We start from the raw sequence: 14352 nt of genomic DNA on the forward strand, positions 1-14352 counted from the left end.
ATGCTGCAGGAGAGGAAGTCTTGTGATGCAAAGTCAAGAGAGTTGTGTGAAAGTGCACTTTTATAGAATATAGCTGCAGGCTCACATAAGGCAAATACTGTATATCTGACAGTTAGTCATCCCCATGTCCTCCTCTCTGGGTGCTAGTACTGGTTTGGGTGTTTGGGGAGCCACTGCTGGCTGGCTGAGCACAAAAAGAACAGACAGTACCTTTGCAGCTTTGCACGATGACAGCTGTCAAAATGTAGATTTCTTGGTACATGATGGCGAAAAGAGAGTGATGCTTGGATGATCGATGCATTTGTACAGGACTCTTAGTGTCTTTATGCTTATTTTCTGTTGACCTTTACGTGCAAAGGGGTCACAAAAACCACCTTCTGTGCAGGTATTTTTGTAAAATGATCCATTGTTGTGGTGTTTGTGTGTAGCACTGTGTCTGTTCACATGATGCTGGGAAAAGGCCTGGCAATGCAGGACGTCCAAGTTGGCTGCAAAACAAGCTCTGCATTCATGTGCTTCTTTGTGCCAGAAGACAAACAATAAACAAACACGGATTTCCGGAAAGGGTGACATGGATTTGGCTCAAATTGGCTGCTTTTTTGGGGGATTTCTTTTTTTAACACTGTGCATCATCGCCTCCAAAAATAGGGATGAGAGCGGAGTGAGGGAATGTTTGTTTATGTAACAGGTGGCAAAATGTCACCTTTAACCCCAGACCCATGAATCAGTGTTCCTATAAAACTATTAGTTATAGTATCTAGTAATATGACGGCATTGTGCTGCTCATAACAAACAGGAAATCTTCCCTTCTCTTTCCAAACTCAAACCACAAAAGGCTTCAATCCGGCCGCGAGAACAACTGCTGGGGTTATTATTGTCGCCTCCTCCCGCCCCTGCAGCCTCTCCCTTCTCTCTGCCGAGGCCGAGGCTGAGCCAGGTGATTAGGAGATCAAAAGCGGGGGGGGGGCGTCCGGGAGGAGTACCGCCTCGGGCCCCCGAGCAAGAGCGTCTCACGACCGGGGGCCGAGGCGGCACGCTGGTAGGAAGGACGCCAACCACTTGTGCACTAAGCCGGGGGTTCATAAAGTGGGGTCTCCTGCGGGGGCCTTCAAGGACAAGAACTGAACTTTTTTTTTTTTTTAAATAGCTTAATTCAAAACATTAATTCACTGGAAGTTGGCTCAGTAGATCAAGTTTCCACCCTCCAAACAGAGGAAGTAACAGTGTTTTGAGCAGTTCTGCAAACATGCACGACCACAGAGATAGTAAAAAAAGTGCCGCAGCAATAATGTTTTCATGACATTACAGAAGCTGATGAACCTGCAACAAGTGGTCATGTGGGTTATTGTTTCTGTGGGTCACCGCCCGCTCATGGCAACTGTGGCTTACGCTGTGTTTACTGTCGCTTAGTTATGTCCGTTTGTGTCTGTTCTTCTTTTTCTGCACACAGTTTCCTCTCTGAGATAGTAAATTGTTTATGTGGGAAGGAATCATTGATGCCACATAATGTTTTATAAAAAGAGAAGTAGGATTGGCACGTAAAAGCTGCACTTTGCATTTTGTGCTATTTATTAAATGTTAGCGTGCTGACACGTTTAACTAAGACAGAGAACATGGTAAACATTACCTGATAATTAGCGTGATAGCATTGTAATTGTGAGCTTGTTAGCAGGCTGAATAGTGGTGCAACGGTTCGGTTTGTAATGTGGTTTTTGGGTCACAGTTTTGGTTTTGGTTTGGTTTGCTTTGCACATTAGGGAGAAGAAAAACATAACCATTTCCAATGTGTTTGAGCTCAATATTTCTATTATTATATGAAGCTATAACGCTGATTTTATACACAAAATAAGTGAGGGTTTTTAATGGTCAATTAGGCTTTTCTCATACACAGTTTGTGTAAACCTACAAAAAAGTAATGCACTGTAATTTGTATATATATTCCACAAGATCAAATCATATTTAATCCACGTAATTGTGAACCAGGAAGTATAAAGAACGACAAATACAGCATAGGGAGTTGATGGGTGGGTCAATAAACAGCAGACAACAGAAATAAGCAGGAGAAACTACAAACCAGAATTCAACTTCGATTTATTAGTCACGTAACTTCCGTACTTAAGTTACGTCACTTCCGGTGTTATTTAAGCCAAACCGCGATCTTTTCCTAAACCTATAACTAAGTAGTTTTGTTGCCAAAACCTAACCAAGCTGATCTTTTCCTAAACCAAAGTAGTTTTATTTTGAAAAGAATAGAGCGGAAATTGACACATGCATCACACGTTGCTGGACATTTGTATCGGAAAAGGCACAAAAGATGAGGAATTACTTTTCGTAAGAAATCATACGAACGGTTGTATGAGGATACATGTCCTACATCAAGAGCAATGTCAAAAATCAAGTGTTTTTAGTGAACAAATTAACTGTTTTCAATGCTTTATTTTGGCAATTTCCCTGTGTGAAGATGACATAATCAAAACTTAATTAGAATTAATATATAGTCTGGACTTTCACTGATGAAATGTTTGTCCGACGATGTTCGTTTGTCCTTCACGCCGTGAATTTGTGTTGATAAAAGGGACTTAACTGAAAATATTGCTACTGTATGTATCTCGTCTCCCACATCCCCAAAAACTGTAAACATTGTCACGTAGCGTGTTTGCTTTGCAACTTAGGATTTAATTGAGTTTGTTGAAGGACAGTGATTATTTACAGAACACTGGAGCTCATCGAGGAGATTAAAGAATGACACGACCGAGGGAAAATGTTGGAAGAAATGCAGCTTTCAGATCGATATACTGTAGTTAAACTTTAGTTTTTTTCGGAATCCATAAACAGATTGACATGGAGGGTGAAGTGGAGGTCAGATAGATGCATTATGGATGGATCTGTTAGGTTTTAGTGTTGTGTTATTGTTAGTGAGTTATGTCTACTACTTGTCTTTTATTGGGTCAAGACTTGGCCGTTGAGGAGATGTCTGTAAAACACTGGGTGGGCCAAACACACACACACATCTGTACATCTGTTTGTGTGTTTGCTCACGTGGGTGACCGGTTGTGTGATGCACCTCCTAATAGAGAGAGCCATTTGTACTTTAGCAGATGAGTGAGTCAACCGAGAGGTCGCACACAGCGGAGGAGTGTGTGCACTGCAGGCTAATGTTATGGGAACGATCTCCGGGAATCAATGCATAGTTTCCCATCTTAAGGCCTCTGAGCCATTCGTAGCATTCCTAAGTCATGAGGTCCGTCTTTTCGCTGAAAGAAATCGCACTAAACCGCCAAGTGGGACATGAACATGAGCACACATACTGTATACACACACACACACACAGGATGTAGAGAAGACGATCCCCCCGGCTGTAACGCTGTAGTTTTGTGGTGTGGTGGTGCTCAGTAGAAAATCAATACTGGATGATCTCATTGCTGTTTAATGGGTCATATTCTCTTGTAGATGATCTGTTCGGTACATGGTGACCGTGTGTTTGCACTGGTTTGCTGGAAAGAGACAAGCACTTCTCTTAAAATGCTTTGACCTAGTCACCCACACATCGTATAATTTTGTTCTCTGTGGCATATTCCTATACTGGGCAAATGTACGATGATACACTGGGATGTATCCAGTAGCTATAATTGTGTTTAAAAGAAGGGGAAAGCGTCTTCTTAGAGCGTTCTTATTGCAACAACCAATCATCTAAGAGGAGCTAGAGATGCTAATTTCTCCACAGATGGTAGCTTTAATAGACCAGAATGCATTGCAATATGTGCTGTGAGTAATTAGTTATATTTCATTCAAAAGTTGCAGAAATTGTAAGAAAAAAATACAGCAAAATAAATAAATAAAATGAGAATTGGTACATTTGTCCATCAACTACTGTTAAGTAATTATACAAAAAAAAAACCTGATGAGATTATATAATTTTTTAGGCAACAGTATCTCTGGTACTAACTGACATTTCATTGCTGCTTCACTTTTAAGATGGATTTTATGCATTTTTATTATGATATTTTACTAGAGATGCACCGATTATTGCACCTTTTTCTCTCCCAATACCGATTCCAATGCCTTATCTTATGTTATCTGCTGATACAGAGTACCCATCCTATACCAGTGGTCTATTTTCCCAAGTTTTAAATATGTATTCTTCTGTTTACCCTGACACGCTGTGACTGAATGAATGTAACTTAAAGCAAAAACACAGATTTTTCTAATGACATTGAGGAAGAAAACACATCTGGCTGATACCCAATCCACTTAATCAGGCCTGTACTAGCGCTGCATGGTGCTACGTGTTTTTCCGTCTGTTTTATGTAGAAAAATTGTATTGCAACACATCCTGGCATGATCCCTGAAGATCACCACCGCCTGCAACAAGTGGTTTATTGTTTCTGTGGGTCACCGCCGCTCATGGCAACTGCGGCTTACGCTGTGTTTACTGTCGCTTAGTTATGCCCGTGAGTTTCTGTTCTTCTTTTCCTGCACATAGTTTCCTCTCTGAGACAATAAAATGTTTAGGTAGGAAGGAATTATTGAATTATTATTCTGTTTTTATGTTGGTTCCTGCATAATCTTTTATAATAAAAGAGAAGTAGGCTTGCCAGGTAAAAACTGTACTTTGTATTATGCTTATTATTAATTGTTAGGCCTGTTCCAAAAATGACTATATCGACTTATTGTTCAATATATGGACATGACCTTGATCATTTTTGCTGACCTCGATGTGTTTACATGCATATTCATTATGTCACCAACATTTTAGCCAACATAGAGTCCATTTTATTTATTATTTTATTAATGTAGGATATTTTAATATTTTTTTCAAACTCCAATTCCAATGTCTGAATAAGTTCATCGCTCTTTTAAAGCGCGTGCTTGCATTATTATGCTATTATCATTATATCAGTGCCAGGTCTTAAAACGACAATAATATTGTTTATCGCAATCATTTCTGGGACAATACATCGTCCAACAAAATTGATTATCGTGACAGGTCTACTGTAGTTAGCATGATGACAGAAGATTGCTGAAAGGTTATTTTGAGAGATGCACAAATCACAAACTAAAGAACTTAGAAAAACTAAGAAGTTGGGACAGATTAAGGGAGAGTCAGTACATCATAAAATATCTCCTGCAACACATAGCTATACCTTTTTAAAAACAAATTGTTTTATCCCTTAACCTTTGTAACGAATTAGGACATAAAGTTTGTCAGGATTAAATTAGAGCTGTCCTCAACCAGTCGACTAACACTCGACTAATGATTTTGTCGACTAATGGATTAGTTGATTCAATTGACAAATTTGTAAAACTGGGTTTTTCCACAAAGAATCAGACAACTTTAAATCGTGTGTTTACCAGAGATGTGCTCATAAGTTTCTTGGAAATGAGTCATTCAGCATGAAAAAAGCATAAAAAACGACTAATCAACTAAAGAAATGTTAGTCAACTAAGACCAAAATGACGATTAGTCAACTAATCGACTAAGAGGGTACATCCCTAGATTAAATACACGTCCTTTGGATACTCTATATGATTGGTGTTCTCTTTGAAAGTGACCAAAATGAAAGAAAAGAAAAGAGTGTAATCTATCAATACATATATTACATGCAACTTTTTCATAGTACTTAGGGATGGTTCAGTTTTCCTTTAAGCTCCTTAACATACAGACCACTATTACCAGTGAAGATGAATCTATGATGACAGTCTGTCATTACGTGTACTTATCTCATAGAGGAAATGAGAATGGATAGATGTATGAGCTGTGTGTGACAACATACTGACTGTGACTGAGTGATGGAGTGATTGAAAGCTAATACACTCAAAGAGAATGAGTCATGATGCAGCAGATGGCGGCTGATCCCTCCTCGCTCCCTCACATCACACTCGCTCAATAATGCTCAGGGGAAAGCCCGTCTTGATTTTGTGTGTATGTGTGTGTGTGTGTGTGTGTGGGGCTACTAGGTGTGTTTACCTCCCTTCTCCTTTACAAACAAACAACCTTTAAGTGACTCCCAGAGGTGACGCACACCCAAACACACACACTCTGTGTTTTAATTGGCATCCTCACAGGCGGTCTCCTCGACGTTTATCTCCTGATGTCTTCCCCCTGCTTGTGTTGGAGTGTCTTTGTAGCTCACAGCATGGCGCTCTGTGTGTAGTGTAGTGCAATGTAGTTGAGTGACTGGTTTCAGTGTCGTCCAATAAGAACGAACAGTGAAAAAAGGAAACACCGCAAAATTCTGTTTATTTTTTTCTCAAGTTGTTTCAAGGCCGCAACACTTTAGCTCCGGAAATGGCGAATCAAGACGACCAAAAAAACCAAGACTCTGTGTGTGTTTTTGTGAGTCCAACTGTGTGTGACATAACCGCTCTCTCCTTGCATAACCACGATTATGTGGTGTGTGTTAGTTTGGGGAGCAGTTAGGGTGAGAGCTGATGGGGGGAATCAAAGAGCTACATGTGGTGCAGGACGACTAAACTGGGTCAGGGGGCAACTGTGGAGAATGCAAGTCATATGAAGGATTAGACTAGGAGGACTACACACACACACACACACAACTCAATACCCCTTTTCCCACCAAAATTAGCGCGTATATGCAGGTTTTTTAAACATGGGAAAACCCGCTAAAAGAAGTGATAAACACCTTTCCCATTGCGAGTAGACGAGTAGCCTTTCTGTCTTTTATTTGTCACGAATGCGCCGGAAAACAGGGTTAATAAACAGTGAAAATGTTACGGTGATTACTTCTTTTTTTTATATCCGTTACTTATTCCGTCTGGTGCCTTTGAGGAGCGCATATTAATTGTAAGATTTATATGTTATTAAATTATAATAATTGTCCAAATCCCTGTTGATTTTATTCATCATATATTCACTTCAACACACGTCACATAGCATTGCACCGGAAAGTAGTGTGTCCACCCGGGTATCATGTTTCTATCACTGCCGATCGCAGCTGGAGCCGATAAATACTTTGACTACTGCTGAGTCATTTGTCCCGGGAATGAATGGCGGTTGTAACCTTTCCCACTGAAGGCAAAAGCCAGATGTTAGTGGGTGTTGGTGTTTCCTTGTCCAGTGGGAAAGAGGCTAAGAGCCCCTGTGTGTCGCAAATGATTATGCATATGAGATGTACTGTGACAGGTTGTTCCTTTAATTTGATGTATGTATATATACGTCTCATAAGGCGTGGGAGGTATGGATATATATTGTGATATATAAACTATTAGTTGATTAATTGATTAGTCATTGGACAGGAGATTTATTGGCATCAAATAACTGATATAAGCTGTTTTAGTCACGTTTCAAGCTAAAAAGGCTACAAATTCTCTTGTTCTAGTCTCTCAGATTTAACCATTTGTTGCTTTTCTTTGTCATATAAGATAGTAAGCTGAATATCTTTGGGTTTTGGACTGTTTGGTGAGACAAAACAAGCAATTGGATTATGTCGCCTTGGTCTCTGGGAAGATATAATAGAATTTTTCTACAATTTTATATAGAAATGTATTAGGGCTGTCCTCGACCAATGAAATTCTTAGTCGAACAACTGACACTTTTGTCGGCGAATCAATTAATTGATTTAATCGACAGATGTGTAAAACTGAGTTTCTCCACAAAGAATCACACAAAAGTACCACTTCAAATATTGTGTTTACCAGAGATGTGCTCTTAGAAAGAAGTAATTCAGCATGAAAAAAGCATAAAAAAAATCAACTAAAGAAATCTTAGTCGACTAAGACCAAAACAACCGATTAGTCGACTAATCGACTAAGAGGGGGCTCGTCCGGGAAGATTATTAATTGATTGATGAGACAATTGTCGTTAGTTGCAGCTCTATTGTGAATGATTGTAATACATTTTCTGATAATTCTATTAAGTGTTAAGTCTCATTGTGATTTAACTTTCACTTGAAAAAATTTTTAAAGAAAAAAGTAGTGGTTTAGGGAGGGTTTTATGATCCCACGCATTCAAAAGTTGTCGTATTTTTTGCTGCGAGAAGAAACATTTCATTATAATTTACATTCAAACATCGTTTACTATTAAAAAAGTGAAGAGAAAATGTGGAGGAAACCCAGTTGAGCCTCTGATGTTACACCAAAGTCAGTGTTTTCGTTTTTTTTAAACCTATTTTTCTTGGTAAAGAAGCATCATTATGTGCAGCAGGAGCCATTCAGTGAATCTCTTTGCTTTGCTTTGGGGTTCAGCAGTGGCGTCAGTGCATTGAGTTTGTCTGGAGCCTCAGTGATCGAGAGGGGAGGAAGGTGTGAATGTGTGTATGTATGTGCATGTGTGTGTGTGTGATCAAACTCAGAGGCTTCTTACATCTCCATTAGGGTCCGGGCCAAGCTCTGCTGCTGCATCCTGCCAAGAAACTGAGACCTCCGTACTCGCCAACACACACACACACACACACACACACACACACACACACACACACACACTAACTCTCTCTCTTTCTCTCTCTTGCACGCTAAGCCTCTGTCTCTCTTTGTTCCTCCCTCCATCTAAATCTGTGTTTTTTTTTGTCTCAAATCTCTTCTTCTTTCGCTCTCTCTCCATCTGGTGCCCTGGATTTTCTTTCAGTATCTCTCTCTGGCTCTCTCTCCATCACTCACTTCATGTCTCTCCTCCCTCTACTCCTCTCCAGAGACAGATGATCCAGCCTCCCTACTGTCGCTCTTTATCGTTTCCTCCTCCCTCTGTTCCCTATACCTTCCTCTACCTTATCAAAAAAAGAAACTGCTCCTCTCTTTCTCTCACTCACATCTCACACGGCACTACATCTGTTATCACCATGTGGGGAGCATCTTTTACCCATCATGCCTCTCGGCGCGTGGCGGTTGACGGTGGCAAATTAGAAATTCGGGGAATCCGCGGCTCTTCTGAGAACTGCTTCTCCTTACAAGCTGAGATTTATTAGTGTTGGCCAGGTCGCGCCCTCTGTCACAAGAGGAATATAACATTGGTGATCGGTGGTCCCAGGAAAGGGAGGGATGAGGTGGTGAATACAAATGTAAACAATTGCAAATAAAGACCAAAAGAAAGCATAAAATAATACAAAATAAAAGCCTAAAAATGCATATGTACAAACCGCTGAATGCCCTTTTACCTCTCTCTGTGCAGTTTGTAATATACAGGATATTGAATAGTCACATTAGCGTTGCTTAGCTATATTAACTTAGTGTCTAAGTGATAGGATTAGGAGGACTACACACACATTATTATGCATAAGTCTCATAAGGGGTGGGGGGTATGGATGGATATTGTGATATAGAGCTGAAATGATTAGTTGATTAATTGATTAATCATTGGACAGAAGATTATTGTCATCAAACAACTAATATGAATAGTTTATTTTCAAGCAAAAAAAACCCAAATTCTCTTGTTCTAGTCTCTCACATGTGACGATTTAGTGCTTTTCTTTGTCATACATGATAGTAAACTGAATATCTTTGGGTCTGACATTTTATATACAAAATGAATAATCGATTGATGAGACAGTTGTCATTAGTTGCAGCCAGTGGGCTACCTCTCTGAAAAGTGAAGCCAATGTTGAAGTGCCTTAAACTTGCATTCTTTCTAACAGCCAGCAGGGGGCGACTCCTCTGGTTGCATAAAGAAGTCTGATTGTATAGAAGTCTATGAAAGAATGAGCCTACTTCTCACTTGATTTATTACCTCAGTAAACATTGTGAACATGAGTTTATGGTCTCAATCTCTAGTTTCAAGTCTTCTTCAATACAGCATGATGTTCATTTAGTAAATTATGGTCCCATTTAGAGTCACATAGACCATAAAGCAGGGGATGCTTTAGGGCGTGGCTACCTTGTGATTGACAGGTCGCTACCACGGCGTTGTCCGTGTTTTAATATTACAACTTTAACCCTTTCACAGTGTGTCTTCAGTTCATGAAAGTTAATATTAATGTTTTGGTCGCCTTAAAATGTCTTATTCAGCTTTCTGTTGTACTTAGCTCCGCCCTCTCGTGTCACTTCTGGTTGCAAAAACCAAGATGGCGATGGCCAAAATGCCGAACTCAAAGCTTCAAAACGGCAGTCCACAAACCAATGGGTGACGTCACGGTGACTAAGTCCACTTCTTATGGACACTCTATGCTTGAATTTGACACTTTTTGACTCCAATTCATCAGTGTATGGAAACATGAGGATGTTGTGCAGAGATACCATACAGTAGATCACCGTAGATATCCAGTAATTAAGATAAGATAGGCTAATCAACAACCTTCAATATACCCTCAAACTACAACCAGAAGGCGTGACAAATGCTTCAGTGAGTTTGTCCGACTGTGTGAGAAGCTAAAATAGTTAATTTGCCCCAAAACAGAACAAGTTTGGGCGAATTGGCCAATATATAGTGTGTTTGCCAGATTTGGCAGTGTGGATTTGAGAGATTTAGCACAATGTTGGGCCAGAGTCGACCCTCAGAGTTTTGGTACGTTATTAATTATGAGTCTGGCATGAATGTGGCAACAACATGTGCTAGATTTTTGTCTGTTTGGCACAGCGTGTTTGGCTGCCTGGGTAACTTGTTCGGCTTATTTTTCCCAAATAAGACTTTATAACCTATAAAAGAGTTAATTTGCAATTTATAAGTTAGACAAAGTGGATTTAATTACACACATAATCTCTTTCATATGAAGTCAACACTATACTTATGGTCCATTTTCCTATTTGTAATCATACACTTAAATCATACAGGATATAACATACTTCACAGTGATATATACATATGAATCTGATTAGCTGAAAAACATTGGACTTTGTAAACAGTTAATCTAAGTATGAATGATATATTATATAAGTAAATAAACTACTTTAAAGACACTTCTATGTCAATTAGAAACCACGTAGTGTCGTGCTAGATGGAAAAATGCTGTTTTTTTTTGTTCAAACAAAAGATTTCTTGTTATTTTTGATTGATAAGACATTTGAAATTGATTCATAAAGTGGCTTTAGAACAATTTAGAAAGTTGTAAAGCCTTAGCTGGTGTAAATTCATCACTTGTTGTATAAATATGTAATGAAACACGTAACTCATGCTGGTAATTTGCTAAATCCATTACCAGGAGAGTGTTGCTGGGCATTTCTTCTTAATTCAATTCTCTCGTGACTTTCCCCTTTTGTTGTTTGCTTCGACATAAGTAGATTTCACACGCTTCCTTTTTTTGGTCGTGTCGAGTTTGGTCCTGAAGAGGCAAACATTGTTGATAGTGAGTGGAGGAGACGCCGAGTTCAAAATGCAGCCGGAGGACGGAGGGAGAAGGAGGTGTGACGTCCAGTCTGTCACACTAATCTACAAGTCTGTGACCCCACATAACACTGCAAGTGTTGTGGACACACACACACATTCCTGGCGGCTCCCCGCCCTCTGATAGATGGCCGTAGTTAATGAAGCGCTGCTTTTGAAGTAGATAAGATGCGGAGAGAAGAGAGGGCTAGAAATGCTAATGTCATTATGTGGTGAGGGGCGAGGGCTAACGCTGGAAGGCATTGGAGGGAAGTTATGCATGTAAGTGTGAGTGTGTGTTTCAGGGGGTTGGACTCATATGAGCTTTTTGAAGTCCAATCCTGATGTATTTTTAAATGAAACTGACAAGACTGTGTTTTGTGCCCGTAGTCAGTATCTTTGAGTTTGGACCCTTTTCATGCCAAAAGCTCCCACTTGCACTTTTTTGGCAAATTCGTATTCCTGTCATTTAGCCCATAAAACTTACAGGGTAATAGGATACTACTACTACTCCTACTGCTGCTACTGATGATAATGGTGATAATACACATCCTAACAGTCTTGTATCTAAAATAGGGCTGTCAATCGCAATTAATCGCATGATGGTCCATAGTTAATCGCGATTAATCTCAAATTAATCGCACATTTTTCATCTGTTCAAAATGTACCTTTAAATGAGATTTGTCAAGTATCTCATACTTTTATCAACATGGGAGTAGGCTGGAAGACAATCTGGTGGTCAAAGGTCAAGGTCACTGTGACCTCACAAAACATATTTTTGTCCATAACTCAAGAATTCATATGATAATTATCACAATTTCACATGAATGTCTATTTAATATGATAAAATGATGAAGTGATGACATTCTGGGCAGACATGTAATATAAACTGCAATTTGACTGGTTGGCGTAGGCATACAACTGCGAGGCAGTAATTGTAGTTTTTAGATTAGTTGAGAAGTCGGCGACTTTGTTTAAACATCAAAAACATTACATGTAAAGTAAAGTTACAGAAAAACAGTGATTTTAATGAGTGTACTGTACACATGTTGTTGCACTCTGGAGGCTTAATTCTGACCAGTTAGTGACATTTAGAAATCCCCAGATAGTTTCTGGCTCCGTCTGAAAGTCATTTTGAGCAGCCAGGACTACGACCCAGGAACCAAATCTGGAACCAGGTTCCTGGGGCCAGTGGATATATTTTATAATCTATCTACTTTCACCTTTCTCTTAGAAGTATGTTGACACTTTCCTTTTACTTTTGTCTACCTCCGGTCTGTGGTCGTTTGTCATGGTTTGGCCTCGGCCTCTTAGTTCCAGTTAAGTCACTGATGTTTGTTTGGTTGAATGGGAACAAATCCCTGCGGCCAAAATCGTATTGAAAGTCTTCAGGGAAGAACTGAGGCTGTTATAGCAGCAGATGAATGCCCATAGTTTTGACAACATGAGAGAGAGGTTCATCTTTGGGTGTCCACATACTTTTGCCTGTGTAGCATAAAAACACTCGAGCCAGTTCATCATCGTTTTCTTCTCCGCAACCGGGTGCAGCATCTCCTCTGAACCAACCGGTGCCGTGACAAGTGCATCGTGAATGCACAAACAGCAGCATGCACAGACACACACATGAAATATACATGTGACATGACATGCAGAGGCAGGAGGGAGACCGTGACTGTGGAAAAGGGACCATTTCGCTCTGCAGTTTAACACATCCATTGATGGAAAGAGCTGCAGAAACTCTTTCATCTTTAGTCTGTGCAAATATGGAGTTTTCCCAATTATGCAGCACTCCCTCGGTCTCTCACACACTCACACTCTCACACACACACACACACACACACACACAGCTAATCACCTCAGATTAATGTGTGACTGAACACCTCCCCAGCCTGTCACAAAGACACTCCTTATGAATATTAAACACAAATTCAGACTGCGTGTGTGTGTTCTCTCCTGACATATGGCTGCTTACAGGTGCCTTATGTAATCTGTCACCGAGTGTGTGGATAACAATGGCCTTTACCTGTATGAGTGACAGAGCTGAAGTTTATAGTGTTTGTGTGTGTGTGTGTGTGTGTGATACCTAGCCAGGCTGTGATGGCCTCTTTAATTCCCTCCGTGATTGATTTCCCACTCGTCTCCTTCTCCTCGGTGCTGACATCGAGGGAGCGTGTGCACAGCAACCAGGAAGTAAATTACCTTCAGCTGACAGCGTCTTACGGGATACACATTTCCCAGCAGGCTTTGCTGATGCCAACAGATGCCTCTCTCTGTCTCATACTCGCACACAGAAGCGATGCACTCTATGCAGGCTAGAAGATGCAGCATCATGAAGACGTACGGTTGTGGATGTATTCAGACATCCGTGTACAGTCCGTGTCCGCCCACACGCAGCTAACACAACTACTACATGTATGATTTAGTGAGTCAGCTCAAGTGTCCTTATTTTTACATACAATTCCCCTTTATATGCTAAAACATATAGGAGGTAACCTCACTGACATGTATTTAAATAAGAATAATCTACAACCACACTATAGTGACTCTGTGAGACTGTCCTTAGACTCTGATGTTCACCGTCTCCGTTTAAAGTGTTATGGTACGTGTCCGATCGTCTCGCTTCCCAGCATTGGACGCTTGATGGGCTGCCACGAGGCACTAGGCAGCTGATTGGACGAACGCTTTCACTCGCTGCTGCTCCCAGCTTTCAAACATGGCAGCTCGTTTGGAAACTTTTTTCTCATGTATTACGAAAATAGTTCACCAAAATTGTGTTTCTGAAAACATTTTAAGGCGATAAATAAACCATGATGAATCTTTCATCATGAGTGTTGTTTTTTTTTAGATCGACAACGGTTCGTTTAAAGGTTTCTCGGGAGTTTCCAGAGGACGCGAGTCGTGCCGGATGCCCCTGATTTGAATAAAGTAGCCCAGACCTCAACTTTACGTCTCTTGAATCGCACCGCTGCACTACCAGAATGCATTGCATGGCTGCTTACATAGACAATGAATGGGAAGCGTGGACAAAGTACATCTGCTATTTTAGCTGCTTTTGTTGTTCTACATTTTTAACAAATTCAACCAGATATAATCAGTTTACAGTTGCT

The 14352-nt window shown here is 40.3% G+C and overlaps 1 protein-coding gene across 4 annotated transcripts in view; it reads left to right on the plus strand.

The window, feature by feature from the left end:
• anks1b (ankyrin repeat and sterile alpha motif domain containing 1B) overlaps positions 1-14352 on the plus strand; it is a 248195-nt gene that overhangs the window by 1380 nt on the left and 232463 nt on the right. The window lies entirely within an intron of this gene.

Source organism: Sebastes fasciatus, chromosome 23 (assembly GCF_043250625.1).
Source record: "Sebastes fasciatus isolate fSebFas1 chromosome 23, fSebFas1.pri, whole genome shotgun sequence".
Taxonomy (NCBI): Eukaryota; Metazoa; Chordata; class Actinopteri; order Perciformes; family Sebastidae; genus Sebastes; species Sebastes fasciatus.